Consider the following 27,973-nt stretch of genomic DNA (forward strand, 5'->3'; position numbering starts at 1 on the left):
TGTAACTGTGCGGCCCACGACAAGCCAATAAAACACTTCTGCAACACTTGGCAGGAAAAAGGTTTCAGCAAACAACACTGACATTAACACTTCTTTGAACCTATCTGTGCAGATTTAAGGCGCAGCGAAGAAGAGAGGAAGGAACATGAAGGGGGAACAGAGCACATTTAATTACTCTGAGCATCCATGTGGTGTAATAGCCGCCTGCTGTTCGAACAACGAGCAGAGCCTCTTCAGCCTCCCCACAATGAAAGCTGCTGATGCTGCAGCTTCTCTCCCATCTTATAGTCTCTGGCCTCAATCTCTCTTGATCAGGCAACTTCAGAGAAAACTTGCAAAGTTATGCATTTTTTTTCCGGAGCCTAAAGCCGGGGAGGAGAGCGGCGGGATATGCCAAGTAAATCTGACACTAAATGACCGGGAGGGGAAAAAAGCCTGGAAAAGGAGAAGAACTTGTGCATTTATCTGGATGCTCGCCTGGTTTTATGCACTTACACAGTGATCATATCAAATACAACAGATGCTTGTTCGTCCCCTATTTAATTCATTATATCTTGATGTGATTCAGCAGAGAGAATTTATTACTTCCTGTCAGAATATAAACTTTGTCTCTGTTACAACAAAGGAGGGGGCTTCAGTTTTAAGCTAACGGACACCTAATGCTACGACAAGCCTTCTCAGCTGTCCTCCACAGATAACTGAAGCTGCAATTAAAAACCTTCGACCTTGAGAAGACTTTGGCTCAAATACCGTGGTCAAGAACATTCGAGGAGCCTTTCAAAGTCAATTGAGTTTCCACCAAAGATTTAGGCGAGTCCTGCTCCCAGCTCAATCTCCGAGGCTATTTTTATCCATCCGACTGACAGATCAAGTGGCACTGATCAGCACACCTGCTTCTCTGTGCTGAGGGGGAGCGGGAGCAAAAACTGGAGCTCATACATCAATGTGTCACTGGCCAGGACTGTCCAACGGGCCCTCGGGAGCCAGCTCCCGCCGCTAGGTCCTGACCGGAGACCCCCCCGCCACCCCGCGCCGAAATGCCACAGTAAAACTTCTCTGGATTTGAAGGTGGCTGAACTGTTTGCTGCTGACCTGAACCAGCTTTAGATTTAATGGACTGAATTTTTAAAAGGAAATGGGGAAAAAAAAAAAAAAAAAAGCAGCCGGGGCACCGCGGACACAGATGGAGTTTTGATACAGCCTATTAGAGCCCCTCAAAAAACATTTCCACAACCTGCGCCCAGTGTTTTCCATCGTGCCTTTTCAAAAGTTTCCAGGAGTCCCCCACTCGCCACCCCTCAGTGTGCTTGTTCTGGAGAATAAGAGCCGTCTGACATGCAGTATTTACTGTGTATGTGTCCTCCTTAAAGGAGTCGGAGCAGCAGGCTGTCAAAGCGCGGCGGACATTCCGGTCGAGCCATTGCGGTCTTTGAAACAAAAGGCTTTCAGGCAGTGGCTGTTGGCCTCTGTGGTGGTTTCTGAGGAGTGATATGACGGTGGCGGTGCACAGGTCTGACAGTTTGAAGACTTTTGACTCCATCCCCTGCTGGGCAGGTGAAGCCTCCTAATTGGGAGTGCAGCAGAGAGACAGCCTGTGTGGACCTCCAGAGGCCTTGTCACAGCGTGGCTGAGTGCTGATGGTACAAATGTCACAACGGACGGGGCGAGCCGGAGAAACAAGGTCTTCCAAAGAGCTGCCAGTTACAGCACATTGTCAGAAAACTTAAATGAGACCATGTGACACACCTGGGGCTAACCTGTCAGTGTTTAGGCTACTGAGACAATGCTAATGTTGCTAATGTGTTTTTTTTTCTCTTCTTCTCTTTCTGCTGGGCGCCGTGTCGTCATCCACCCATTCATCCACCAGGTGAGTAAACCTCCAAGACTTTGCTGTTGATTTTTACATTTCACTACAGTTGATTTCTCGGTTGGTCAGCCATTGTAAATCTATAATAAAGTCGGCATATCATGGCGTTATCTAGTCGCCCCAAAGCTGATGGAACGTTGGGTGAAGTTTCGAAGTTGACCGAACGTTTCTGGAGCTTCACAGCTAAACATTTTACTTCTGATTAAACATTTTAATCAGAAGAGAAAGACTAATTATTAACTCTCCTCGTTGTCATGACTGAATAAACAAACGATAGTATTAATTGTTTGTTTATATGTGGCGGACCCTGCCACCGTTCTAGCATCAAACAGTGTTCTAGGACCTTATTTTCCTCTGGGAACACCTTATTTATTCATTCAAGGAAAAATGAATGTGTCTGATTTTGTACTATAACCTCATTAATATTGTAAATATCACATTTCTGAGCTTTAATTTCTTCTCCCAAAACTACAAAGTGTCGCTTTAAATCGCACCAACTGAGAAGCAGAAAAGAACATTTCCATTCATCCTGAAAAGCTCAGAGCTCCAAACGGCCGAATAATCTGATTGAAAGCGGTTGAATTTCTCTCCATAGGAACATCAGATCTGCCTCAGATCTTTATTCTGTCGCTCGCTCACTACAACACGAGGTTGCTTTGATTGCCGACGGCAAACTATCGGCAGTATTCAACGTAAAAACAGCTTCTCCGTTATCTGCAGTCCGTCAGCCTGACGTCAGCCTCCCCTCCCTCCTAGCCCTGTTGACGGGTGGTTATTTGATCAGAGAGGCGATGCATAGATCACTCCATTACGCCGGTCACTCTTTCCTGTGTGCATTCCCTCGTGGTCGACGGAGGTCAAATCATGTGGTCACCTCTCGGCTGACCTGTTATACTTCCTCCAATAAAGCTCAGCGCGGACAGTTATAAAATCTCCCCGCGGACGGCCTCCTCCTCCTCCTGGTGTTTGTGTTTTCGTTGTTCTCTGTGATGTATCGGCCTAATAATCAGAGCCACCAAGCTGACCGAGAATATATACTGTGAGACAGTCGGCGGTGTCTTGGGAGAATCTGCTTTATGGTGGTGAGTACATTACATATTATTGAAAGAGCAGACGACATGTACCCCGCGGCTTGTTGGTCTGAGACAGACTCTGGAGGACGTATAAATCTGCCGGTGCGGTATCCTTCCGCTTGAAGACATTGTTGACAAGAATATATTGTATCCTGATGTTAGATTACAGGATGGGACCCACCTCGTGTCCAGTCTGTCTGTGAACACTCACGCTTGAAGTTTAAAAACGCTGCACATGTTGTTTCTTCTGTGAAAGGAAAAATGCTGCTGCTTTGTAGGATTGCTGAGTGTGTGTGTGTGTGTGTGTGTGTGTGTGTGTGTGTGTGTGTGTGTGTGTGATTGGTTGAGAGGATATTGTACCAAGGAGCTGAACTGTCACCACCAGCACTGGCACAGATTTCCGATCGCTCTGAGAGAACAGAGCGGCATATTGGCTTTTTACTACATGGAGGATTTGGCTCTGACGGTTTGATGAATGTCTTGACACATCTGTGACCATTATTTTAGAGCACTCCAGAAAAATCAATAGTGTTTGCTTCGGCTGCCCAAAGCAATGATATCCATGAATGCTTTATTTACCTCTTTATGCGTGAAGATTTGAGGCGCCGTTCAGTGTTAACTAATGAATGAACTGCTCTGCCAAACACTCCAGCGACGGCGCACAAGAGTATCTAATCACCTCCAAATGTCACTCTGGCTGTGCCCCATTCATATTCCATTCACCGTCCGCCTCATCAATAATAGGTAAGAAGAAAGCTCTGTGGAGGCTCATCGGGGGAAAATGTGAGTCCCCGTGCCCCCCGCGAGAGCCCGCAGAGGCCTGGAGGCGACGATGGTCGCCAGCCCTCTCCTCGCGCTCCTGCGAGTTAATGAGGCAGATGTCAGTTAGGCCAAAGGAGCTTTACCTCTGTGCATTGAGTTTAGAACCAAATCAGGGCCCACCTCCATAATTGGCACCTGATGTGTCGGATGAGCTCGGCACGCTGACATTCATTACACTTAATAATGCACTCTAGGCTCCGTGCAGCCCTCTCTAACCAGCTGTCTGCTCGCAGCCCTCATGCCATTAGGCTTCAAAGCCGCGGTGTCAAGCATTGCTTTTGACACAAGTCCTCTGCGGTGGAGGAGCATGCGAGCACAAGCTATTTGTCCACCAGGCTGTCTCGCCCGCTTGGCCGTCCATCACTCCACTGAGCTGGAGAGAGCCATGTTCGGCTGAAGAGTGATTTCCTCCAGCCTGATGTAGAAATACCCAGGATACGGGCTGCACTTCCAGAAGAATGTATGATTATGGCAGGCTGTCATGTGGGCAGCATCAAGACAGCCTTATCTGGCTGAACCTCCCTGTCATCAGGTGTGCTGCTAGTGAGCCATGCTGGCTCCTGCTGCCAATCAGAGCCCAGCGGACCGGTGTCCCTGCCAGGACACAGTCGCATATCCCGAATCCTGAGCACTCTGCTGGCCCGATCGGACCAGCCTGTCCTCTCCAATCAGGGTAGAGAGTTCCCCAGTATTGCTGCGTGTGCAGGAAGCGTGTCTGGGGAGAGCAGAGCTCCTTCAGCTGAAGGATTCAAGGCCCTGCTCTACTGGAAAAAAAACAAAAGGAACAGAACCGTCTCCGATTCTGCCCCCTCCACACTTTACTGGCAGGGCAGGCAGAGAGTGAGAGTGCTTTCAGCCTGACCTGCTGTATGCATGTGTGTAACTCGTGCATGCAGCAGGTTAATGATATTCTTAATTTTCATTTCTATTCTATTTTGTGAGAAATGCATTGACATAAAAACATGGCCGTATGTGGGCGTGGTCCCAGTCAGCTTCTGCGTACGCTGTTGGTATGAGTGTGCCACTGGGCGCCGTTCAGGCCGCGGCCATCTGATATCTGCATGTTACTGTTCTCACAATCACTGTTGCATCTGGAAACAACAACAACAACAACAACCTCCAAGTTAGCAACCTACAGTCTGACAATGGAGGGTTACCACAACAGTCTGCTGCGGATCACTTGCGTGTTTCCCTTTAATAATTATCAGTAGATATGATGGCGTGATTTTCCTTCATCCATGTTGAAAGAGCAAGAAAGTGGGAGGGGGAAAAGAGAGAGTGCAGAGGAACAACGTCTCATATTCCACTCAGACAAATATTGAAACTGTAGCGAAACGCTGGTGACGTCGATATGACTGTCTACAGGTTGTTTCACACTCCGAATTTCTAGATGTAACGCTGCCTCTCTTGACACTTACGTGAGTAGCGTGACTCACACCGGCAGTGTGGCTGCTCCAACCTGTTAACACGGACGCCGAAATGAAAACCTGCTCGCCAAGCAACGCTACGAACGTCAACAAGCTAACAACTCTTACCTTTTCTGTCAAGGGATTTAGCTATTGTGATGCCGAGACTCCCCAAGTGTAAACAGCTTCACATCAACTGTATTTTACATGAGCATCCTGGGTTTAGCCACAAAGATGATCATGGTTGGTTTAAAAACCAACCAACCAATTCTGATTCACACAAAGTCATAATAAAACATTTCTTTCATAAGTGAACAAACAAACTTTTTTCTGAGGAATATGAGGTCCTAGTGGCGGACCCTGCCACCTTTCCTGCTTCAAACAAAGTAAAGCAGTATAAACTGTGTTGTCCTTTAAGGTCAGTTTGTCTATTCAGTTTATCCAGCCATGAAAACAAAGAGCGTTTGATTATTTAGTTTGTTGAGGCAGTAAAATGACAGCACTGTTGCAAAAAGTAAATATATTGCAGGTTTATTGCAAATGAAAGTAGCACATTGATTTTTTCTTTTTTCTCGGTGGCCACTACATGACACGACAGGCCGGCGCTCCCTTGCTCCTTGTGGTCATGTCAAAACTGCAATATTGAAATATGCAAATGATGTGCTGAGCAATAACACGTCCGGAAGCTCCAGAGTCAGTGAGAGGCTGGAGACAGCCTGCCTCTTTGTGTCCGTATGTCTGCTGCGCAGCTGCACAGGCTGAAGCTCCAGACTCTGTCTGCTGAGGACACACTGATTCATTGTCAGGCTCATATCGCTGACTGTATGAGGCAGAAGGGAGGGTTTTACAAAACAGGTGTCTGTAAAAATGCATGCTACAGACTGTGCTTCTAACATAGCATACCCCATGCACAGTAACCTACTAGTGCTAACAATGCTAACAGTGAAGCTATAACAGGTGTACGCTTCTGACTAAACCTCTACTGTGCACAACTTAATAGTTCATTTACAGAATAATGTGTTTTTTTAATGTGGCTTCCAAGTCCTGGTAGCTCATTAAAAATACTGAAAGAAGAAACCTTTTATGTTTGTTTTTTTTGTTTTTTTCTCAGGATCAGATTTTCCCACATTTGTTTGGCGTACCTTAACACACTTGCGCTGCAGCTAACAGCTCAGCTGCTGGCAGCTGGGCTCCGGCACATGAAGAGCACAGTTGTCGCTCCCTCACGTCACAGGAAATTAGCATAAAGTTGAATCGTTCTCAGCTTCTCCACGTCGTGCCACAGCAAGAATTTTCCAGTAGTTTTTTAAATTGCTGGGAGACACCAGGATGTTATCTGGAGTGGCTAAAGGGCAACGTCACCAATTTTACACATTCAAGTTTGCAGACAAGTCTTGGGGAGTACTACTGCAAAAGTAAAAAGCCTTTTGTGGCTCATAAATTAACTACAGTGATGTCACTAAATGGATAAGTTGCATTGTGGGTAACGTAGGCATTTGTTTTTGAAAAGCAGTCGAGCAGTGCACTCCTATTACTCTGTTGGACTCATTATGGACAGTTTAAAAAGTGATTAAAAGTGAGACAGTAGAATCGGGGACATCGCCTTTTTAATTTTGCCAATTCTCCTTCCATCTGAAAACAGACCGACAGTGCTTGACATACTCTAACATAGAAAATCAGTGGAGTTGCCCCTGAAGTGCAGTATATCTGGCTCAGTAGAGAGTAATGTAAAAGCTAAAGATGTAATATGACGTAAGACTTCCTCTGGAGTTGCACACCTGATGAATATTCATGATCTATAATACTTCTGGTCTCCATACACTCCTGAGGGAAGTATCTGACTCTGGAGCAGCTAACTGCTCCACTATTACTCCTGTCACACAGTTACTATTAGCACCACCTGCCCTCAGGTGCCCCTGATATGGAACCCCAGCTTCCTCATGACATAATATAACACTTCCCCCGATAGACCACTTTAAGATCCCCTTGCCCTGGGCTATGCTTATGACCCCCAGCATTACATGACGTCCCTGGATGTTGTAGACCAACCGTATGGGCATCCCCACCATTTAACCCTCCAGCATAACCATGGCTGCTTTTGTCTGTATGTCCGGTTTCACTAATATGAGCCACATATCAGTGACTTTTTACTAACCTGCCTGATAAGATGGTAGCTGAATGCAAAGACCTTGCAGAGTCAAGCAGAGAGGGATTAAAAGCTTCATGGGTTTCAGCCTGCGAGTGCACCAAGTTAATGCACTGCTATCATCATATCCGTTTCTGATTCAATAATGGTGTACAGTCACACAAGAGCATTTCTGTTTGATCGTCAACAAGCGTTTAAAGTTTATTGCCTGAGACAAACTCTGACAAAGAAATGACTCTATAGTTTTAATCATACCCAATTTATTTCCATCTGAGTTATTCAGAGAGAAAACACTTCACATCACAATGGTGCATTATGTGTTTAATCATTAGCGAGGGAGTGAGTTAAATGATAGTTGAGCGTCTTGTGGCAGGAGGATCGTTGAGAGCAAGATATCAGATGCGGATGATTTTTGTCTCTGATATTGAACTGCACAATAAAGGCTGTCAGCAAAATCTGGGCAAAGTGGAGCAGCTGAGACAAAAGGAAAGATGAGAGGCGTAGATAATGACTGGTGTTGTTTTATTCATTCACGGGAATGAATGCTGACCAGTGTTTGTTTGTGTTGAACTCATTGTGTTTGCAGTCAGAACTGTGAATTGTGAGTGTGTAATTAATTCCCTACTGACTGCCAGCCAGCTCTGGCTTCTGATGTGCAGCGAGGAAAATCGAGTCCGGTTTGCACCGTCGACACAGTGCGGGGCACGGCAGTAGTTCAGGTGACTCCCTGACCCGTTCTGGAAAGAGACCTGATGAACTTTACAGCTATAAAATGTATGTAACAAAATATAGAAATAAGATTTGCTTCCCTTTGTCACTGTCTGATACAACAAAAGTGATGAGGTTTGCATCCTGAATCGAATCTGCATATTGAATTTCATGTTAAATCAGGTTATACACTTGTACTTGTGTGTCAAGAAACCATGAAAGAACAAAGGAAAGCTAAAGTCGGTAAAATGTTACAAAAAGCCATGTTTATTTTTAGAGATGACAACGATGTGTGGCGCTCTCAGTACAGTGCTCCTCAGCAGTTAGCTAACTCAGTAGCACAAAGCACACTGCCCCTGACTCAAAGAGTGAGTGAGCGGCAGCAGCAATAGCCTCTGTTAGCGGCTAATGTTAGCACAAAGCACACAGCCGTAGCAGTGACAGGTAACTGTCGTGCTGCTTACCCTTTTTACCCAAATGCTCGGGCTGTTTTTTGTTTTGCATTCTTCGTTCACTTTTGTTTATATGTGTGTGGCATTAACAGAGTTGCTTATTTGTCCATTTATTAGACAAAAAGAGCTAAGAGCAGTTGTTGTACGTAGCGAACTAGCCGCTAACACTCCTCCCTGCTGGTCAGCGAGAGCTTCAGGTCAGTCGGTGTCTTTGTGGTCAGGCGGTGGTCTTACATGTGTTTTGGTGGGTTGGCATTTGGCTTTTTCAGTTGGATCATTTTACAATTTTTGCCGGTTTCTTCATTTTACCAGCCCCACCTTTAAAGATTTAAAGGAGAGACTTCAAAACCCCTTTGCCAGGTTGTATAACAGACCTTTGATGTTTAATATCTCAGCGCTGTACACCCAGATTCAACTTCATGTTTCAAAAACTCAACTTTTAAATACAACATCCGAGGTTTTTGAGTTGATACTCTGTGGAGACAGATTGTCCCGAGTTTTCTCTGAGGGAACAAACTTCTCATGAAAGTGCTGAGCTGAATGAGATGTGATGCACACCTGCTCGTTTTCACAGCCGGCTTTGTACATGACAACAGAGCACTTTTTGGGGTGTGGTGAGATATTTTCGAATCTTTGTGCTTTCTGTGTGTTCTTGTTGATGAAGTAACACTACACACAACCCTGACTGCTCAGCTCAGGAGTCTGTTTAAAGGAACAGTTCACCTCAAAATGAAAATAAAGTCTTCCACTCACCTCCATGCCAATGAAAGGTCAGGTGAAGTTTTGTGGTCCACAAAATGATTCTCCTCAACAACTGAGGGACTCAAACATTGCTCCATACAGCTCACCTGGCTTAATCCGAGTCTCCAAATGCCCTGAGATACCCAAATTATTGAATTATTTGAACGGACGTTATTTACAGCCTCAATGTGTGGTCGAGCTTGAGCACCAACCAGATTGGAGCTGCACTGATGGTGTTAGCTTTGAAGCTGCAGTGAAGCTCTCGAAATGCTTCACTGTGATTCATAGTGTGGACTATGAAACAGAATATCTATCAGCGCGGGGGAGTGAGGATAATGACAGATTTTTTTTTTTTACAAGCTGTTCTTTTAAAGTCATGACAGTGGCTCAGAGTTCAAGAGACAGCAATCGACTGAATCCTCATGACGACTTGCTAACAACAACAGCAGACGACCAGAAGAAATATGTAAAATCTGCAAACGCTGTGCACTGTGTTGCTTTGCTTTGCTACACGACAGCAACCTCCTAGATTTACTCCTAGTTTGGGTAAACTCAATGAACTTAAAATAACGTCATGATAAATGAAATTGAATCATAAGTGAGCTGCAGGACAGGTTTCTCCCGTCGTAAACAAACTCTGTGATTGGTTCTAGGCCGGTCACTCAGTCCAGCTTTGGTCCAGACTGAAATATCTCAGTGTGTGTTTGATGAATCCCTGTGACTTTTCTGTAGCACTTCCACCGGGTTTGACTTTCTCAGTTTGTCACATCTTGACAACTCTTGAAGTGACTGACAGACGTTGAAGAAGTTGTCAAACTAAATCCCAAAGAAAATAGTTTTAAAAAATCAGTGTGTGGAAAATCGAGCCAGAGGAAGAAAATGCGAGTAAACCGACAGCTAATTTGTATTCCGATGTCCTGTTTATAGCTACATAACTAAAGCAATGACCTTTCGCACCAGAGATGTTCCCGAAATCAAAGCATGACCCCAAAGGTTTCGTCTTTAAAGCAGATTGACGTGTCTGGAAAAGATCATTGCTCGCTTCCTCGTTCTTCGTGAAACATTTAGGTGCTCTGTATTTCGTAGGCGGCCTTGCACAGGATGAGCAGCCTCGATGAAACAGCCGTGCCCTCTGTGTACTTTTGCCCTCTGTTAAACTTGGCAATGAGCAGCACTTTCAAGTCTGCCGAATGTGGGTCACACAGCGCTCTGCTTGTGGTCTCTGTGGTCTTGCTCTGCATAAATAACAGCACATCAGTAGCTACATCAAACGAGCTCCACAGGGCTGAGACAAGACTCGCTGTGCCAAACGTTGGTGTAGACTTTCTCGTTTCTTCAGCTCAGTCCACCCAAAGGCTTGTTTTTTGACACTTGCTGAATTGTTAAATTGTTGATATCGGCCCAAACTCTGTCTGGGGCGAGACGGGGGGAAGACTAAAGGCTGAATTAAAATCCGAAACTTATCGACAGGGATGCTGCTGATCTAATTGCAGCCAACATCAGCTTGTACTACATGTTAAGGATGTATAGAGGCAATCCATTAAATATACAGCTGCTCTGGTTTGACAGCATTAACTCTGTCAAAGCTGAAACCTGTCTTCCCGTCGTATTGTATCTGTCTCCGGAGCTTTTGAGAGGCTGTTCTATGGAAGATAATGAGGCCGCCAGTGGAGAAGTAATGTTGAATAAGTGGGATCCTCTCCTGGCTCTTGTTAAGTGTCAGTGAAATGGAGTAAAACCTTTGGCAGAGCTGTCCACGGCAGCATGAGGTGAGCACATTTTTATTAAGGCCTTTTTAAAGCCTGTCTTCAGAACATCTTTGTCTGTCATGGTAGAGAAATCCTATTTGGCTCTTTAAACCGCTTTAAAAGACAGTTTGAGACACAGATTGTTCATCGCGGCACGGCTGCCACTCTTCATGACATTAAGTAGGAAGCTGACCTGGCATGAAGGTCAAAGATGACAACTTCAAGATGGAATTTTTTAGTTTTTTGCAGAGGGAAGAAAGCTCAGTGCTTCCTGGTGGAAAAGTCAGAGCTTTGAAGCAAACGGAGAGGCACCGACAGCAGGACTTGAAATACAGGATGAAGGTGATATTTACTGTTAAAGTGCACCGCGGTAAAGAAAACTGCATTGCACCATAGCAATGGCACTTGTGGTAATTCCGGCTCTTTGAAACATACGGTAACATACAATGCAATATAATGGGATATTTTAGGATATTTTATAAGAAATTACCACAGCGGGTGAGTTCTCAGGTGAATGACTTTGTGCGTGCTGACGGCACATAAACCTGCTCAGAAAAAGGTTGTTTTTATTCCCTTTTGTGTGTTTATTGATAGTGTGAGACAAACGATTAGCAGGAGGACACATGTGAGACACGAGGAGGCGAGAGAGAGAGCAACAACAACAGAATCACAGATACATTTAACTCATTAACAGGATGTACGGATACTTGACTGGACTTATCCAAAATCCAAGCGATATCCTTTGTTGTTCTCATCTCACACAGTCCTAATTGTGGTGTTGAGTATCAGTGAAAGCAGCAAACTGCAAATAAAGCCTCACTTCTCATCTACATCCTCTGACAGTTGTGGCAGAACACAAAGCCTGCCTGTTTCCTCCTCTTTGAGATGCACTCGCAGACACTCTGTACCAGATTCTCACTCGCTCGCTGTCTGTCATTCAAATTCTGTGCTGACTCGACACTCCTCCTCCTCCTCAGAGAGTGGAGACATCAACAGATCCATAGGAGAGATCAGGGCGTTCAGAGACCCCCTCCACCTCCACCTCCACCACCACCCCCCCCTCTGTCTCTGTCAGCTTTTCTTTCTTTACTCCATGTGTGATGCAGGAGGTGTTTTAAGCAGGCAGGCTGCAGCTCGGCCGACTTTGAAACGGCATATTTGATTGCAGCGGGCTGGTTGGTAGGGCTGGACTCAGCTGCTGGGACCGGGGCTCCGGGAACAAGTGCAAGGTCAGATGCACAAGTATTTCTCTCACACGACAACACACACACACACACACGCACACACACACTACACATATTTTCCAATCTTAATTAGCATTAATCACTGGCCCTTTTGTAAATGCTGCTGGCTGCCAATTATCAATGATTACGCACTGTTAGCCACGGGGAAGGTGAGGAGGGTCAAGACAAGCCCTTCTCACTGGACGCTATTCAGTAGAAGGCTGCACGCTAATAGCAATGAGAAGAACTGTCGTCACATATTTATAATAATGAGCATTTGCAGAGAGATGTGTCATCAGCAGTAACCTCAATGAATCTCACTCACATTCTGGCTGAAACGCAGCAGCGTGGAGAAGTTTTAGTCGTTGTTTGCCGTGAAGCAGTGAAGGACTGAAGAAGTTCAATGCAGTCGTGCCAATGTGAATTATTTTACATTTAGAAAAAAATAATGACAAAAAGATGAATACAATCAGGGTTCAAACGGTACATTAGGAGACATTAAAACCATTAAACTGGCCAATTAATATTTATTTTCACTTTAAATTTCTAGTTTCTTTCTTTTTTTTTTTTTGCAGTTTGAATGTTTTATTGCATTTATTACATTCAGCTAGAATTTGAAACAGCAGCAAATGAGGAGGGAAGCATCAATTCATTGGTGCATTTTAAATATTCACATGAAATAATCTTGGCTGAGGAAGAGAAAATATCCCCTCAGAGTTTTCTTTCAACAATGAATTGATGAATGAATGTATAAAGAGGGATCTCAAGACTCATTTAAAGCGTTCCCTTTTCTAATTAGTCTAAAAAGATAACCTGACCAACAAATCAATATTGTAATATGTATGTCAAAACATAGTTGTTTTTGTTTCCTGCTTTAATATTCACGGTTTTCACTTCACGATCATTTTATTTTAAATAGCAAATTAACACTTTGTTTCAAGTGAATCTCTCGCCAAAATGCAACCTGGGGTCTTTTTGTGAATGTACCTGAAACAGACGTTTGTTTAAAAACATACTATGTACGAACCTCCACTGTTTTCCAGTAACAACCATCCACGTGATACCTCACGTGACTATCACAGCTTTTGATTTTAGTATTATTTCTTATATGAGGCTCCTTTTCCAACTTCAAAGTCAATATTGTTTTTCACTGACGACAAAACAACAAATTATCTGCATTTATATGGAACTAAGCTTCAGGAGCGTTCCACCTTAACTGTCCTCCAGGTTACGTCACATTCTGAGATCGACTCTTCTCCACTGGCAGGACGGCGGCGAGCGGAACAAGCTACTGCTAACATGAGCTGTTCAAAAACTTTCTTTTTAGTAACTCTGTGTACACAAACAATGTTCTCAATGCTGGTGTTCATGTGTAGAGACCCTGGTGATGCTACCAGCAAAGTTTCATGTTTAAAAATTTTGATGCTGTCATAAAAGTGCCCGTAGCACTCCCATTGAAAATGAGTTTGACCCAAAAATGAAAATACGGTAAATCTTAAAAGAGCCTCTTTGATTGGAATTATGCTTTTTAACGAACGTTTGACTCGGGTACATTACATTGCATTTTGGTGAGAGTTTCACTTTAATCTTCAACACATCTAAACACACACTGACACACACCCCTGCCCTGCCCCCGCTATCCACCCCGAACACATGATGCGCTGCAACTACCAACTCACAGTCACTGTACGCGATGTCGACTGTCCTGAGGAATCAGTATTTTTGGCATACTAAATCTGTACATACTTCCAGTATAGCAGGCAGGTTTGAATACAGCCCATGTTCCTGTCGGAGTCCAATTTTCATTCTCTTTTTACCTGATTTTGCCTCTAACAAATCCTGATTAAAAAAAAAAAAAAAACCCAACTAAAAGCAACAGTTGGCTGATAATCCTCTGATGGTTTCATTCCTGCGGGCAACTACTGTCTAATTTCATTCATATATTAATTATCACTGAACCTCAGAAGATTTTAGCTTGTGTTTCAGAATAATGTAGCAACGTTGCCTCCAATTTCCTTGAAAATGTATTTTGGTAAAGAAACAAAGGTTTCCATGGCGGCCGTCGTGTTACATTCAACCAATGGAGCGCAGAGAGACGAGCCCCTTCGTCCAATGAGACGTGGCCGGTGATGTTGGAGCGAATAAGAGAACTGCCAATCATCTGTTGAAATGACTTCTCTCCCGAGCAATATGCCTATTCAGCCTCGCCAGACGACAGTAAGCAAAGACGAAAAAATTGTGGGTTGGCGTTGCCAGGCGACAGTCATTTTTTTTTGCCTCTTTGGTTTGTTCACTTTCCCTCAGCCTGCCTCGCATAACCTTCTTCAGGTTGTGGGTTCCAGTGTGGAGGAAGTAATAGGAGTAGTTTTGAGGAGGAATAACCCCTCTTCTGCAAAATGACAATTCCAAAAAAAAAAAAAAAACAAAAAAAACTCCATTGCTTTCATATCTGAGGGACTGAGATCAAAACTTGATGTTTGCTGTTGATATTTTTCAGATAGCTGAATTATGTTCTGCTGTCAAACTGTGCTGTGGTTGTGCTGGAAATATCCTGACGTCTCATTTACGTTTGGCTGGGTATCCACGAAAATACACACACACAAAAAAAAACAACTCAGAAACACAGCAGATAGCACCAAGAGCTGTTATATTTGATTTAAAAGTGTTTCAGGGTGGATTTTCTCCCTTTCATATTGGCAGTGCTTGGATCTTTGACAGCCTTTTTTTTTTTGAATGACATGAAAATGGGGTGGCAATCCAAATCATAATGGCACACATTTTAGTAATGAGCTTAAAAACATTTGCTTATCTTCTTAACTGCTGAATAAAGATGGAGCCGTGCCCCCAGTTAAGAATGCAGCCTGGAGCTGTGGAGGAGGGAAAAAAAAAAGAGAGAGATAAATAAATAATAGAAGCAGAAGGCAAAGCAGGGATTTGAAACTCATTTGCATCGCACAATTGATTTCTCGCAACTACCCCGTCCGCAATGTCAGTCATTCCCTCTTTTGAGTTTTAATTAAATCCCCGACTGAGTTCTGTTCGAATTTCTGATTTGAAGCAGCAGTCAATAGCAGCAAAGTGTCCAAAGATTGGGAGCCCCGTTCACTAAATCAATTCCAACAATGCTTCCAGGCCTGTGCCTCTGCAGAGGGAGTCGGCTACACAATGGGTGTCAGAGGAGATAATATCTACCCGCTTGTAACCATCCCATCCCTGCTGGGGGGGGGGTGCACTTCAAAAACAGGCCTATCAGTTCCCCTTCCTCCTCCTGCCTGCTCGTGATAGGATCTCATTTTACATAATTAGAATGTGATGCCGCTCATAATGGATGGTAATGAAGATTGAATTATCCACATTTTAATGGATATGGAAGCACATCGCCTATATATTACATGCTAATCCCTCCTACATCGTGCCGGATATCGTACGTCGGCTGATGTTCGACTTATTATATTCACACTTAGTTCATAATACTACATATAAGGCACATATAATAATATTCTTTGTTCACAAAGACTGGTGGAATTTGATTTATCTGAATGCAAAGCCTCCTGCCAACTGGATGGTAATTACATCCTACAGGAAAGGTGTGCGTTAACCGCTGGTGATGGGAAATATGAGGTTTCCCAGACAAAGCCGTGCAGTAGCCCACATGAATAGGAACCCATTGAGGACCCAGGTGCCTGCTTCCGCTCATTACGCCGCACCTCCGGCAGGTTTCTGTGTTGCATTTTTAATGAAACTGAGAGAGAGAGAGGGGGGAGCAACAGCTTTCGTTTCACAAATCTCGCATTCCTTCACGCGGCGAAGTCATCTGTCAGAGATGATAAACTCCAATTTGGTGAGAGGTCAAGTGAAATATTAACAAGGGCCTCCAGCAAACCACTCTATCAATTGCTAAATGATATATTCATAAGTCAATGAGACGGGGCTGACAGCTGAAAGACGAAATGCTTGGCTGCAGGGAGATTGGCATGTTGGCTTCAGGAGAAAATGAATATTTTCCTTCATCGTTGCCAGTTTCTTTGTTTGTGGCAAAGTTACCAGTTTCCTCAAATTTGCGTCCAGATGTCACGTTGCAGTGACGTCTGTTGCTGCTACAGATCGGTGTGATGGTTAACTTCTGATGCCTGTATACAGATATCCAGGTATTTTTTGTCATTGCTGTGAAAGCTCTCTACTTGTGCTGTTGCATGGTGAAGTTTGAAACATTGGTGTGCACAGAGGCAGCTTGAAAACGTCTCCATGTTACGATTTTAGGTACGATTTTGTCATTTTTCAGCACATTTGAAGTCTAGTTAAAGTTTCATTCAAGAATATTCCTGAACACTGAACCAGAGATTAACATTCCAAGGACAGAAACATGCAGCGTGGCTTTCTTCAGTGGATTAAACTTTGTTTTAATGTTCCTGAACGAGTTACTGACAAACAATACTTGCATGTGCTGTAAATGTATGTGCACGTTGGCAGTGGTTGCAGTTCAGACAAAAGCTGTGCAGGCTCTCTATTGTTATGTTGTGGTCAGTGCTGTCATCTAAGAGCCAAAAGGTCATGAGTTTGATCGCTTGATACGTCCACACCACGCTGGAGTTTGCTCATGCAATCCAGAGAAAACACAAGTTCAGCCACATGAAATGTGAGTTGGAGACGTCACTCACAGACCTGTCACGTTTGTTTGCTTTCCAACCATATGAATTGCTTCTGCAATCGGCTCGAGCCCGGTGACCCTGAAAATCTAAATGTTGCGTGGACTACAAAACAGCATGCTCCAATTACTGTTGTGCCGCGGTGGAATCTGGAAATAAAAAATTCAGCCGGGGCCAGAGAGGTTGCATTAATGCATAGAATCTGTTTTCTGTCTGTATCTGTGATTGTGTGAGTACACTGTGGTGGAAGCACCTTGAGTTTTTCCTCCGTATGAAGCAGAGTGTTAAATAAGATTTATCAGAGCCGCCTCAGCTCGGGTTTAGAGGCCATTTCCCCTGAATCCCAGTGTGGGCCCTCTGTGGCCCTCATCAGCCAGCTTGTAAATAAATCAGCCCCAACCGTATGGCCCTCGTCTTTTGAGATTCAATTTACCTCACGACCGCTGAGCCGCTGTGCACTTTTTCTCACATCAGGAGACATCAAGCGAGCTGGACAGTTAAGAGTCTGGGGGTGTTGGACGGTGGCACAGGCAGCCTGGCTTACGCAGGGTCTTGTGTTTGACAAGCTCCAGCATCCACCAGCCCCCCCAAACCCCCACCGCCTCCTCTGTTTGACAGGGAAAATGAGTCGGAATTGGAGCTTTGTCAGGCAGTCGCAGTTGGTAATTAGTTTCTGGCCTTTCAATTTAAAGGTGCCAGGAGACAGCACAGGTAACGCTTTAAGGCATTTGCCATCGCTGAAAGAGTGATCAAAGCCGTTCAGTCAGCCAGACACGTCTCAGTCCGAAGGGGCCGTCGACCTTCTCCGATTTTCAAACGAGGTACGACTGTCTCAGTTTAGGGAGAAAATCGTCTCTGTGATGTTTGATTTATGCCTGTTTGTACTCACATGTCACTCGATCTGAATTTTGTTCGAAAGGTTTTTGTATCTCTGTAGTAGCTGCTGCTCTTTAAAAGCCCAATAATCAGAGCAGATTTTGTTTTTCAAAATTTTGTCTTTTGGAAATTTCGTCCAGGATCGGTCGATCGACTCGTGGAAGTTGCTTTCTTCTCTTTCCTTACTTTATGTTAACCCACATTACTTCCTTTCCCTTACATTTAGAAGAAATCATATAAAAAAAAGCCATATTTTCTCAACATGGGAATGTAACAGCACTCAAAGAGTCAACACCTTTACCAAAAGTGAGTCACTTCTCCTTTTCCCCAGCCTGAGGAGATAAAGTGTATCGTCTACCTTCTCCAAAAACACATTTGAAGTCTTCGGTTAATCATTTCACTAAGAGAAATGAGACTAGAAGCAAATTAATTTTGTGACAAAACGCTCTTCAAACACCTTGGATCATCAAACAGAGAAACATTAGAGCGTAAAATGGATTTAATTTGTCTTATAAGATTACGAAACAAGTTTCTTGTGTCGATGACTATGAATCAAACATCCTGACAACAGATCTATCCACGCCCGTCTTCCGCCCCGGGATTAGTTTTAAATCTGATGAGCCTGTGATCATAAAGGCGAGGTTGGCTCGCCTACAGGACAATCCACGGCAGCGATACATTCTGTAGTGAAATGTAAATCAGTGTCATCAGTATTTCTGGCAACAACATTCCTACAGTGGCTTGGAGTCTAATAAAGGGCGGATTGATTCAGCAGTATTGTGAGGATTAGGACAGCAGACACCTCATGTTTATACATGAGACGCAAATGTAATGCTGATGAGCCAGCAGCTTACTGGTAGACCCATCGGTATCCATTATAACCGCTAACAATGCTAACAAGCCATTTCTCAGTGAACTGTGAGGCCGACAGAGAAACTTTTGGGGTTTTTTTTTGTTGTTTTTTTTTTCGGGGTCAGGCACCTGAAGATATGAAGTAACATCACATTCATCAGCGTTATGACATCTGTAATGTTTTTCTTCTGGAAGTGTTCAGTGTTTAAGATGTAATACGGAACATTTCTGCATCAGAACATCTGAAAACAACCAGAACTTAACAGTGAACAACACCGCGACTCGTCTGTGAGAACGAAAGAACGAACGAGAGAGAAATGAAACGTGGAATCAGGTCAGTTCGTTCGCGTTAAAGAGTCGTTCCTTCAAACCGATTTGTTCGCAAACGAGCCATTACAACTTACAGGGGAGAGTCAGGGAAAGAGGAAGGAAGTCGGTGAAGGAGAACAAACGTACCGTAAATAAAACTTGCCTGAGTCACGTAGATCGATCTTCATCAGCAGCGATGGCTGTTCAACCACTCACACTCTTTTGTTCTGGCTGTATTATAATTATTCTTATTGTCCATAGTGGCTGGAACTTCACACTGTGCCTTTAATTAAATAGATTAATGAGGGTTAGGATCAAGTAGTCACATGAATAATTTGTCCAAATAAAAAAAAAACTTAGATAACAGACATTTTATTTCATCTATTTTCACAATGACAGAATTTTATTGTCATTTCATGATAGTAACATTTTTTTCCTCTGTTTTTGTGATCTTACATTTTATTTCATAATGTCACGATCCATGAAGAGTGCTTTTTTTGTCACTGCTCATTCTCCTTTTCATGCTCTCAGCCTGTTTAAGCTCACAAGATCAACAACCGCTGCCGAATTTAGCAACAACTATGTCAGCGTTATTCTGAACAAAAGGGGTCTAATTGGCTGAAAGGTGAGGAAAGAGGCGTGAGAAGTGATATTTGTGGGATGAAGCTCGACACAACTTGTAATAAGTGTTGTAAAAAATGCTAATTTATGAAATAAAGACAGACGTATGAAGAGGAGTCGCATCCAATTAATTTCAGGCATAATTAAAATAAACGATAAGAAACATATTCTACATTCTTATGAGGTTGAATTCTACCTTTCAGTCACAGAAATTCTGTTTTTAATCAACACCTACATGAACTGCTGATGCCGACGGTATCTTCGCCAGCTGCACAGCGAAAGATAAAGCCAGAGCTCAGACGATTGTTGGAATGGCTCGTAGACGGAAGACAACACCTGAATGCATGTTGATGGGGAAAGTGTCGCTCCCGGTCCTGTGAAAACACGCGGCACGTTGGAGCAGCCGTAGTGTGATCTTTTGGGATTTCACAGGTTTTTCATCTTGTCAGTTGCGTTGACAGTGAAAGATACGCCGAGCTTGAGTCAGAAACTGACGGGGCGTTGATGGGTTGAATGTGTGAAGATCCAGTGACCGTTCTGAAGTCAGGTTCATGTTGCATGTCCAGTCTTTTTTTCTGCTGTATTAATATGTTGTGTTTTGTCATTTTGTTTGTAATAGGACTTGATGTTAAAGTGATAGTGTTGGTTAGATGACCGTCCACTCTCCCTCTGTGTGGAGAAGCAGCGCGTGATGCTGAGCAAGACGTGTTTTAGCTTCCTGAAAGAAGGCACATGTAAGAATAATCTACATTCATCAGATGCTTTTTGTCCAGCACATCAGGAGAAGTTTGGGGTTCAGTATCTTGCCCAAGGACACTTCGATATCTTAAGACCAGGGGAATTGAACCAGCGACCTTCTCCTAACAAGGCACTGGCTCTACCCCTGAGTCACAGCTGCCCGTATATCTATATATTTGTTTAAATGTACCCTACATTTTGAATATTTTGGGGTGCTTCAAACCGCCGTCAGACAGCAGCATGAAGTCCGACCCCAGCGGCTGCAATTGTGCGTAATATGGACGTTGTACAGTTGAGGGAATGTAGAGCTGAACGAAAGGGCTCCATCCATCCTCCATCTTTCCTCCATCCATCTTTGTGTCAATGGTCTGACCTTGTATCTAGAAATATGCACTATATTTGTGTCACTATTTAGGTTGCTTTAAAGTCAGAGCGGGAACATTATATATTTATGATTTATATATTTTTACTTTTATGCTAAAGGCAGTGAAGGCTGTTGGGTTTCCGACATGTATTTATTTACTCCAAACAAACTTCTGTAGATATTAAACATGATTTTTTTCTGAGTGGAGGATTTTTTTCTGAGGAAAGAGGCTTTTCCGAGCTTTCTAGGCCAAATACGTATTGTGTGGTATCAGTCAGCAGGAGGTTATATACAGCAGCATGAGAAGTGTTGAGAGTTTGAAGGAGTCGCTGTTCATTCATGAGGTTACCAAACACCCAAAGACAAAAACAAGTTTTATTGTTTTTCTTATGTACCTTCACTGAAGAGGAGGGCATGACTGTTAGATATTTGATATTAAATAAACTGCCAATATCGACCCGTCGCTCCTTAAGCAGGTCCTTCAGATAATACAAAGAAAAGCATCCCACTCTGAGGTTGAAGCAGAAACGGGATATGTGAGCAGCCTGAACATCAGGATTTTTGCTTCCCAGTCTGTCTCCCCTCTCTCCCTGTTGACCTTTCTGGGAAGTGCAGCGGCCTGTCAATAACTGTCAGAGGCTGTCTCAGACAATCAGGCCTGTAAGGCTGCTCGGGCCTCTGGTGTAACAGGAGGATCTAACAGAAACAACCTATAACTGACACAGCTCCAGATCTATGCTCTGTAATCACTGGGGAGCCCACCTCTCAAACTGCAGCCTCGCCAGCTGCCTGACAGCGGACACATGTGCTGTGTAATTGCTTTTCATACCGTTCAACCTTTTAAAATTGATTACAGGCCATGTAAGAGGCTTTACTGAGAGGCGTACAGTCGTGGGTGGGTGGTGGTGGAGGGGAGGTGGAGTGGGAATATTGTTTGACAATGTCATGCTACAAAATGTGTATCTGTAAACAATGTGGCGAGCTCGTGCTTTTTTAATGCAGTGAGGCTGCACACATTGACTCATCACCCACAAAAGGGACTAATCCGCTCCGGGCAGAACACCTAGCAAATGAAAAAAAAAAAAAAAATTGAAAATCTTTTGCTGCTCGAGGAGTTATTTTCCTCTCAATTACTTAGCAGACACAGCTGCTTTGCTCTGATGTCTTTGTGCAAGCGGGCATGCTGGTAAAAATATGGCTGCCTGTACATCCTGTGCATGTAAGAGATACCTGCATCTGCTTAAATTTGTAGATTTGTGCGCATGTTTTTGCACGTCCAGGTGTATGTATGCAGCTGTAGGACAATGAGCCCTTCGTTTTTTGATAACGGGCCAAGAGGCAAGGACACCGTGATCATCCTGACTTCATTAAGGATAAGTTAAGGCCTTCTTTTTCAGCTGACACTCAGACGAAATTTAGCTTATTGGCTGATGTTGCTCACTGATCTCACTGCTATCAATAAACAAATAATGAGTTTGCAGTATCCTCGTTGTCCTGGATGCTGTTCTTTTATTGTCTCTCTATAGGATTAATGTGTCATTAAAGGGGCATTGTGTAGTTTTGGAGAAGAAATTCAAACTCAGAATTGTAATATTTACAACATTGACAAGGTAATAATAGATTTTTTTTTTTTTCCGTAACTGAATAAACAAGCTGTTCTCGAAGGAAAATAAGGTCCCAGAACACTGTTCAAAGCTAGAAAGGTGGCAGGGTCCGCCACCTATAAACAGAGTAAAAACGTATGAAATTGTGTTGTTCTACAGAATCAAAATGTATTTCCCAAAACTACACAGTGCACCTTTAAAGTAGTTGTTATGTAGTTGCCGCCTCCTGCGTGTGAGAAATGATTTGTAGGGTGAAGCGTGAAGGGAACTTGGAGAGATTGTAAATCTGCGATCACAAACACTTAATATGTCTGGATACGTTTCCAGAACTATTTGAATTCCTGCATGTCCAGCTGTGGTGGTGCCTGACTGAAGCCTCGTCCTCTCAGCAGAGTTTCAATCATTATTATCTCTGGTGGATGTGAGCAGGAGAATAATTAGTGTTATCTGTTCGTATTAACTATTCCAGTGCTGCACTTAAAATCATTGTTAAAACAGAGCCAATGTTTGAGCAGCTACACGATCAGACTGCCCATGAGGCACACACTCGGTGATGTTTTGTGACTATTTAACTTGTAACCTTATGCAACTTTTAGTCTCACACAGTAAAGAAAACTAAATCAAATCAAATAATTGAATGACTAATTGAGTTTTTCAGGTCTACATCTTTTTAAGAGCATGCTGCCAACAAAAAAACAAAAAAACAACAGAAATCTAACTATAAAAGAAGAATAAATAATATGAATTCGGCCGACCAACTCTCGTGTCGCAGTTTCCCAAAGGAACATGAACACAGCGGTTTGTGAGAGTCTCCTCCGTCCCTCCGGACTGCGTAATAACACAGTGACACCTGAATGCAGTGACATGGATAACAAGCAAAGCGAATACTGTGGAGTTTTATTCTGTGCTGGTATTAACTGAAACCAGAGGAAGCCTGTGAAGTGGAGAATGCAACCTAAAATAGAGAGTGTGCTTTGGGAAATAGTTGGCAATGAAGTAAACTGTACACAGCTTAGCATGCAAGCTCCCGGTGCCTTGTGATTTGAATCAGATTTCTCTTAGAGTTCATATCGAGGTTGGCGTGAGAGGAAAATGTCAGTGATTCTTTTTTACCCACAATTATAACAAATGGGGCTGTGTGTATTTTTTGACTGGTGTCTCCAGCACCTACACCGTGAGAGTTCACTCAGCGGCCTTCCAAGTCCTGTCGTGTGCTGCATTTTTTTTTTTTTTTCAGCCACTCTCTCTCCTTTAGTGTCAAGGATTAGTCTGACATCTCCCCACTCTCTGCCTTTCAAATGAGGCGGACTCCTGCTGAAAGGCTGAGAGAGGGTGCTCACCATGTAAAGCCGATACTCACACCGCTGAGGCTGACGCTCCTCATCCTCGCCCTCAGACTATCTCGGCTCCGGTAAAAAAATCCATGAGAAGTCCCGAGTGATCCTGCTGATGTAGAGAAGAAGGAATGTGTGTTTTTTTATTTTATTTTATTTTTTTAAAAAAAGGACTTTGGCTGTAGAGGGGCCGTGTGAAATAGTCATGTCCAATTCAGTCAGGAGGCCTGGCAAGGAAGCGTACAGCGCTGTCAGCTTGATCTTCCACGAAACCTTCACTTCCAGTGTCCATTTTAGCAGAGGGTTAGCAGAGGGCTGGCGCTGAGGCAAGCTGTCAGTGTAGTGGCGAGAATGGTGTTGTGGCGTTAAGACACGCCAGAGCCGGTTAATACAATACCAGTCTTGTTCTGACATCATTCACTTTTCAAAGAGTAATTGTCTCAGAATCACATTCAGCTGGGCTCTCGCCAAATCCCATTTTTCACGCCATGCTAATATTTTTCAGCTGCAGATTTCTGTGCAATTTACTAAAGATTTTTGAAACACTACCCGATGTCCCGGAGTAACAGCTCCAATACAATGCGTATGAAAGGCTGAAGTCAGCTTTGTTCAAACATTAAAGGTGCAGTATGTAAAATATAGTCATTGCTAACTGAGTATGTTTAAGGAAACTGTAGCAAAATACTGAGTAGCACACGTGGACTCATTGATTACTAATTTTTTAATCAAAGATCCTCTTTCTGTGCCTCTCAAGTGAAGCATTATACTAAGTAGTTACTCAGTAGACTCATTAGTTACAATTACTTGTCTATTAGTCACTTCTTGTGCCCTCTAAAGTCAAATGGAACATGATCCTGAGTAGTTACTTATTACTGAATCATTAGTTACTGTTTTTATTTCTTCACATTCTGCTCATAATTTCAGATTTTTTTATGTTTTCAACTAAGGTTCATCTTTAATCTGGTTGACTTTTTTTTAGCCTGGCTTGGTCTGGAATTCTGATTTTGACAGGAAATGGGAAGGTTGACTGAGGTTCATCTGGGTACCAAGCTTGCTAATTGGGCAGATTCTGAAATAGCAACTTGATGAGAAAATTCATGCTCAAGGATGAAGAAACTTCATTACCCCCTCCACCAACCTCACAAAAATATTCAATATGTTGTTTGTGGTCCAGCTCTCTTGTGTTGAGGGATGCAACGCCACTGGCAGAGCTTGTTTCATAAGAAATGGTTTTGCAGTAAATATAATCCAAAAAGTCCAAAGCCGCTCCTTTAAAGCTCCATGACTGTACACTCATCATTAAAACCTGTAATGCCTTAGTCCTTCCTTGCATAACCAAACAGGCCTTGTTGTAGCGCTCGTCACCCTGGCATGTCTCTAAGAGATTGTTGATTTGAATCTGTTTTTGTTCAACATGGTCCCCTGGCTCCCCGGCATTGTCAGCCAGCCTGAGCCGACAGTGCCGCCACCATGTCGTCTGTGTCCCTGTATGCAGATTGATACCCAGGGTATTTATCAGCTGCAGGTCCGCTGCACTGAGCCTCATGTTAAGTCAGGTGGAAACCTGTGACTGGCAGCAAGTAGGGTGAGGGAGCATTTTAGAGGCAGTGTTAAAATTAACCAGCATAATGAGGAAATAAGTGACTTATTGGCGCGAAGTCATTTCCTTCATTAAGGCTGATATTTATGAGCATCCATCACGGGTGGAGCGGCCAACGTTGCGGCTCCTGGTTTATGGAGCGTGGATTGTCACCTTGTTCCAATTATCTGCTACCTTTGAATCTGCTGAATGTTTGAACACTAAGAGAGGAAAAAAAGGACATGGCTCATCATTAGTTGTTGTGCAAAGTGAAAAGGCTGGTCTGGGCTCTGCAGAGTCGTACTATTTTTATTCATCATAGCGGCAATTAGCTGATTAGAGTGGCGCCGGGGAAGGTGCTGGATGGAGGAGGATTACATGCCCCTGCCATTAAATGTGTGAGTGCTTTAAATTATGTTGAAGCAGTGTTTCTCTCTGGTTGAATAATTTCTGTTTTATTCGCGGGCCTCCGTGTGAATTTGCGAAAGCATTAAAAGCTGTTTTCTTGATCTTGTAGTCAGCACCGACAATCATGCTTCTGTTTTTGACATTCATTATCAGTAATTAACAGGCTAAAGACGCACACAAAAAAAGAATTAATAACACAGAGCTGTCCATCAGAGTGGTTACTGGCAGCTATGTGTTTCTGAATTTGAGGCAGCGTGTCCTCAGATTTAGGCAGCAGTCGCTCACTAGCATACCGCTTTACTCACCGCTGTTTCCCACTCTGACCCGCTGAACTCACCCTTCGCCATCGAACATACGTCCACGTGCTGGGATGGAAAGGGTTTTCATCTCTGTAACTTAGGAGCATCAAGCTAAGAATATGCAAATAACAAAGACGTGGTTAAAAGAAAGACATTAAAAACACAGATGTGTCCGAGCGTCTTGGGTTCAACGGTTTAATAAGTCAGTAATAAACGGAACGTGGAGACGTGACGTTCATGGAGTGAGGAGCAATAAACTTTCAATTTCTCTCCCACAGTTTTGTGTGGGAGGCCGTTCATGATGGTATAGTGCTCAGTTAGTATACAAAGGTGCCTTCAGAAACAATAAAGAATATTTGCCTCTTTTAAATGCATCTTGGAATTCATCATCTTTCTTTAGAGGATATTTATCTGTGAACCTCTGACACGTGAACTGTTGAGGTGCTAATGAAGTTTTATTGGTATTTTGAAGGCTCACAAACCTCCTAATCCACAGAGGATTATAAGAAATTATAACACGCAGTAAAATAATAACTTAAAAAACAGGAACCGTTGTTGTTAGTTTATTTGCTTCTGATGTGATCGACCTTCATATTATCCTCCTGATTTACTGCATATTGTGTTGTCAACATCATACAGTATTACAGTTTATAGTAACCATTATGTACCATTATTTACATCACGTTTAAGTACTCCTTTTATATATTCATGTAGCAAAACTACATCTTTTTAGCGTTGTTCATGAAATGGTTAGATTCTAATCTGCTGTTTAAAGATGCTGCAGGATAAGCGGCTCATGTAAAAAGCTGTCTGCTTTTTTCTGATTAATGTGCACTCAGCGAGAGAGACTTTGCTCTTTACCTAGAAAAAAAAAAAAAAAAACACCTCACAAAGTTTTCCAGAGACACGACACGGTGTGCAGACAGGCACCAGCGATGTTCTTTTGAAAATAGCTCTCCCACAGATACATGTTGACACGGCGCAGGTCGCACCAGCTTCCACAAAGCACCATGAAAATCCATCAGTTTGCCTAAACACGAGAATTATAATTACCTGCAGGTTATAATAAATAGTTCCCTGTAAAATAGAGAGAGAAAAAAAAGGCTGTTTGACGCTGAGGTGGCATAATTTATACATGATAGAGCGGAGAAGGAGACCACCTCTGTGTGTGTGGACAGCTTGTGGCAGTGGCAGCTCAGATAATGGCTTGCCTCCACATGAGGTGATATGTATGGACAAAGAAATGCTGCCGCCCCTCGGAGTGCAGAACACTGGCTCAAATTGCAGGGCAGCCTTTGATTTTCAGAAGTTAGAAAATCACCGGCGCATTGATTTCTCCTCACACCGTGTGCTTTTCTCATTGTTGTTTGTTTTGTTTTAGTTTATTTGAATGTCTTGCGTGACATGAACTCGCAGTTGGCTGTAGATCTGTCGGCTGCATCGAAGATAATTTGAGGGTTGAGGCAAATTTCTTCCACTTGTCGCAAAGAATTCCACCTCACCAACAGTAAAATCTTCATGCATGCAATTCATGGTTGTATAACAACATCAAATGTAATGTAAGCCATCAGATGAATGGATTTTTATCAGGATAGTTTGACTAGGATTGGTTAATATTGACTTGAATTGAGTGGTTTGCATAATGTATCATTATATCAAATGAATGTAATGACATCATCAGCATTTAGATTGGTTCCCTATAGTCTCCACTTTCACTCTACAGCTCCCAGGAAAATTAAGCCTTCTTTAATATAGGCTTTTTTTTTACCATAACTAAAGTGAATTTACATTTTTTATCTCTTCCATCCCTGGTACACGGTTACATTGCCACTCTTCATCGCTACCCATAATTCCATGTCATTTGCCTGCTTTTACATCACAAAGCGAATCTCTCTGCATTCCATGAATATTAAAACATTGATATACGGTATAATATATTTGACCATGCCATCTAATGGAGGATTTCATTAGAATACATCTGCAGCAGCCCCGTCAGGGCCCTGCTTTGTCTTTTTTCTTTCTCGTCTATTGAACACAAAGACAAACACAGTACGAACAAAGCGTGTTTATCAATATGATGAAGACATCTACCTGTCCTACAGAAGGGAATGTCAGCAGATTATTTCCATTCATTCACCCCTCTGCCTGTTTGTTTTA

General features: G+C 43.2%; 1 protein-coding gene across 5 annotated transcripts in view; it reads left to right on the plus strand.

Annotated features, from left to right (window-relative positions):
* unc5db (unc-5 netrin receptor Db) overlaps nucleotides 1-27,973 on the plus strand; it is a 211,371-nt gene that overhangs the window by 100,382 nt on the left and 83,016 nt on the right. The gene's annotated exons all lie outside the window — the stretch shown is intronic.

The sequence above is a fragment of the Acanthopagrus latus genome, chromosome 5 (assembly GCF_904848185.1).
Source record: "Acanthopagrus latus isolate v.2019 chromosome 5, fAcaLat1.1, whole genome shotgun sequence".
In the NCBI taxonomy this organism is placed as follows: Eukaryota; Metazoa; Chordata; class Actinopteri; order Spariformes; family Sparidae; genus Acanthopagrus; species Acanthopagrus latus.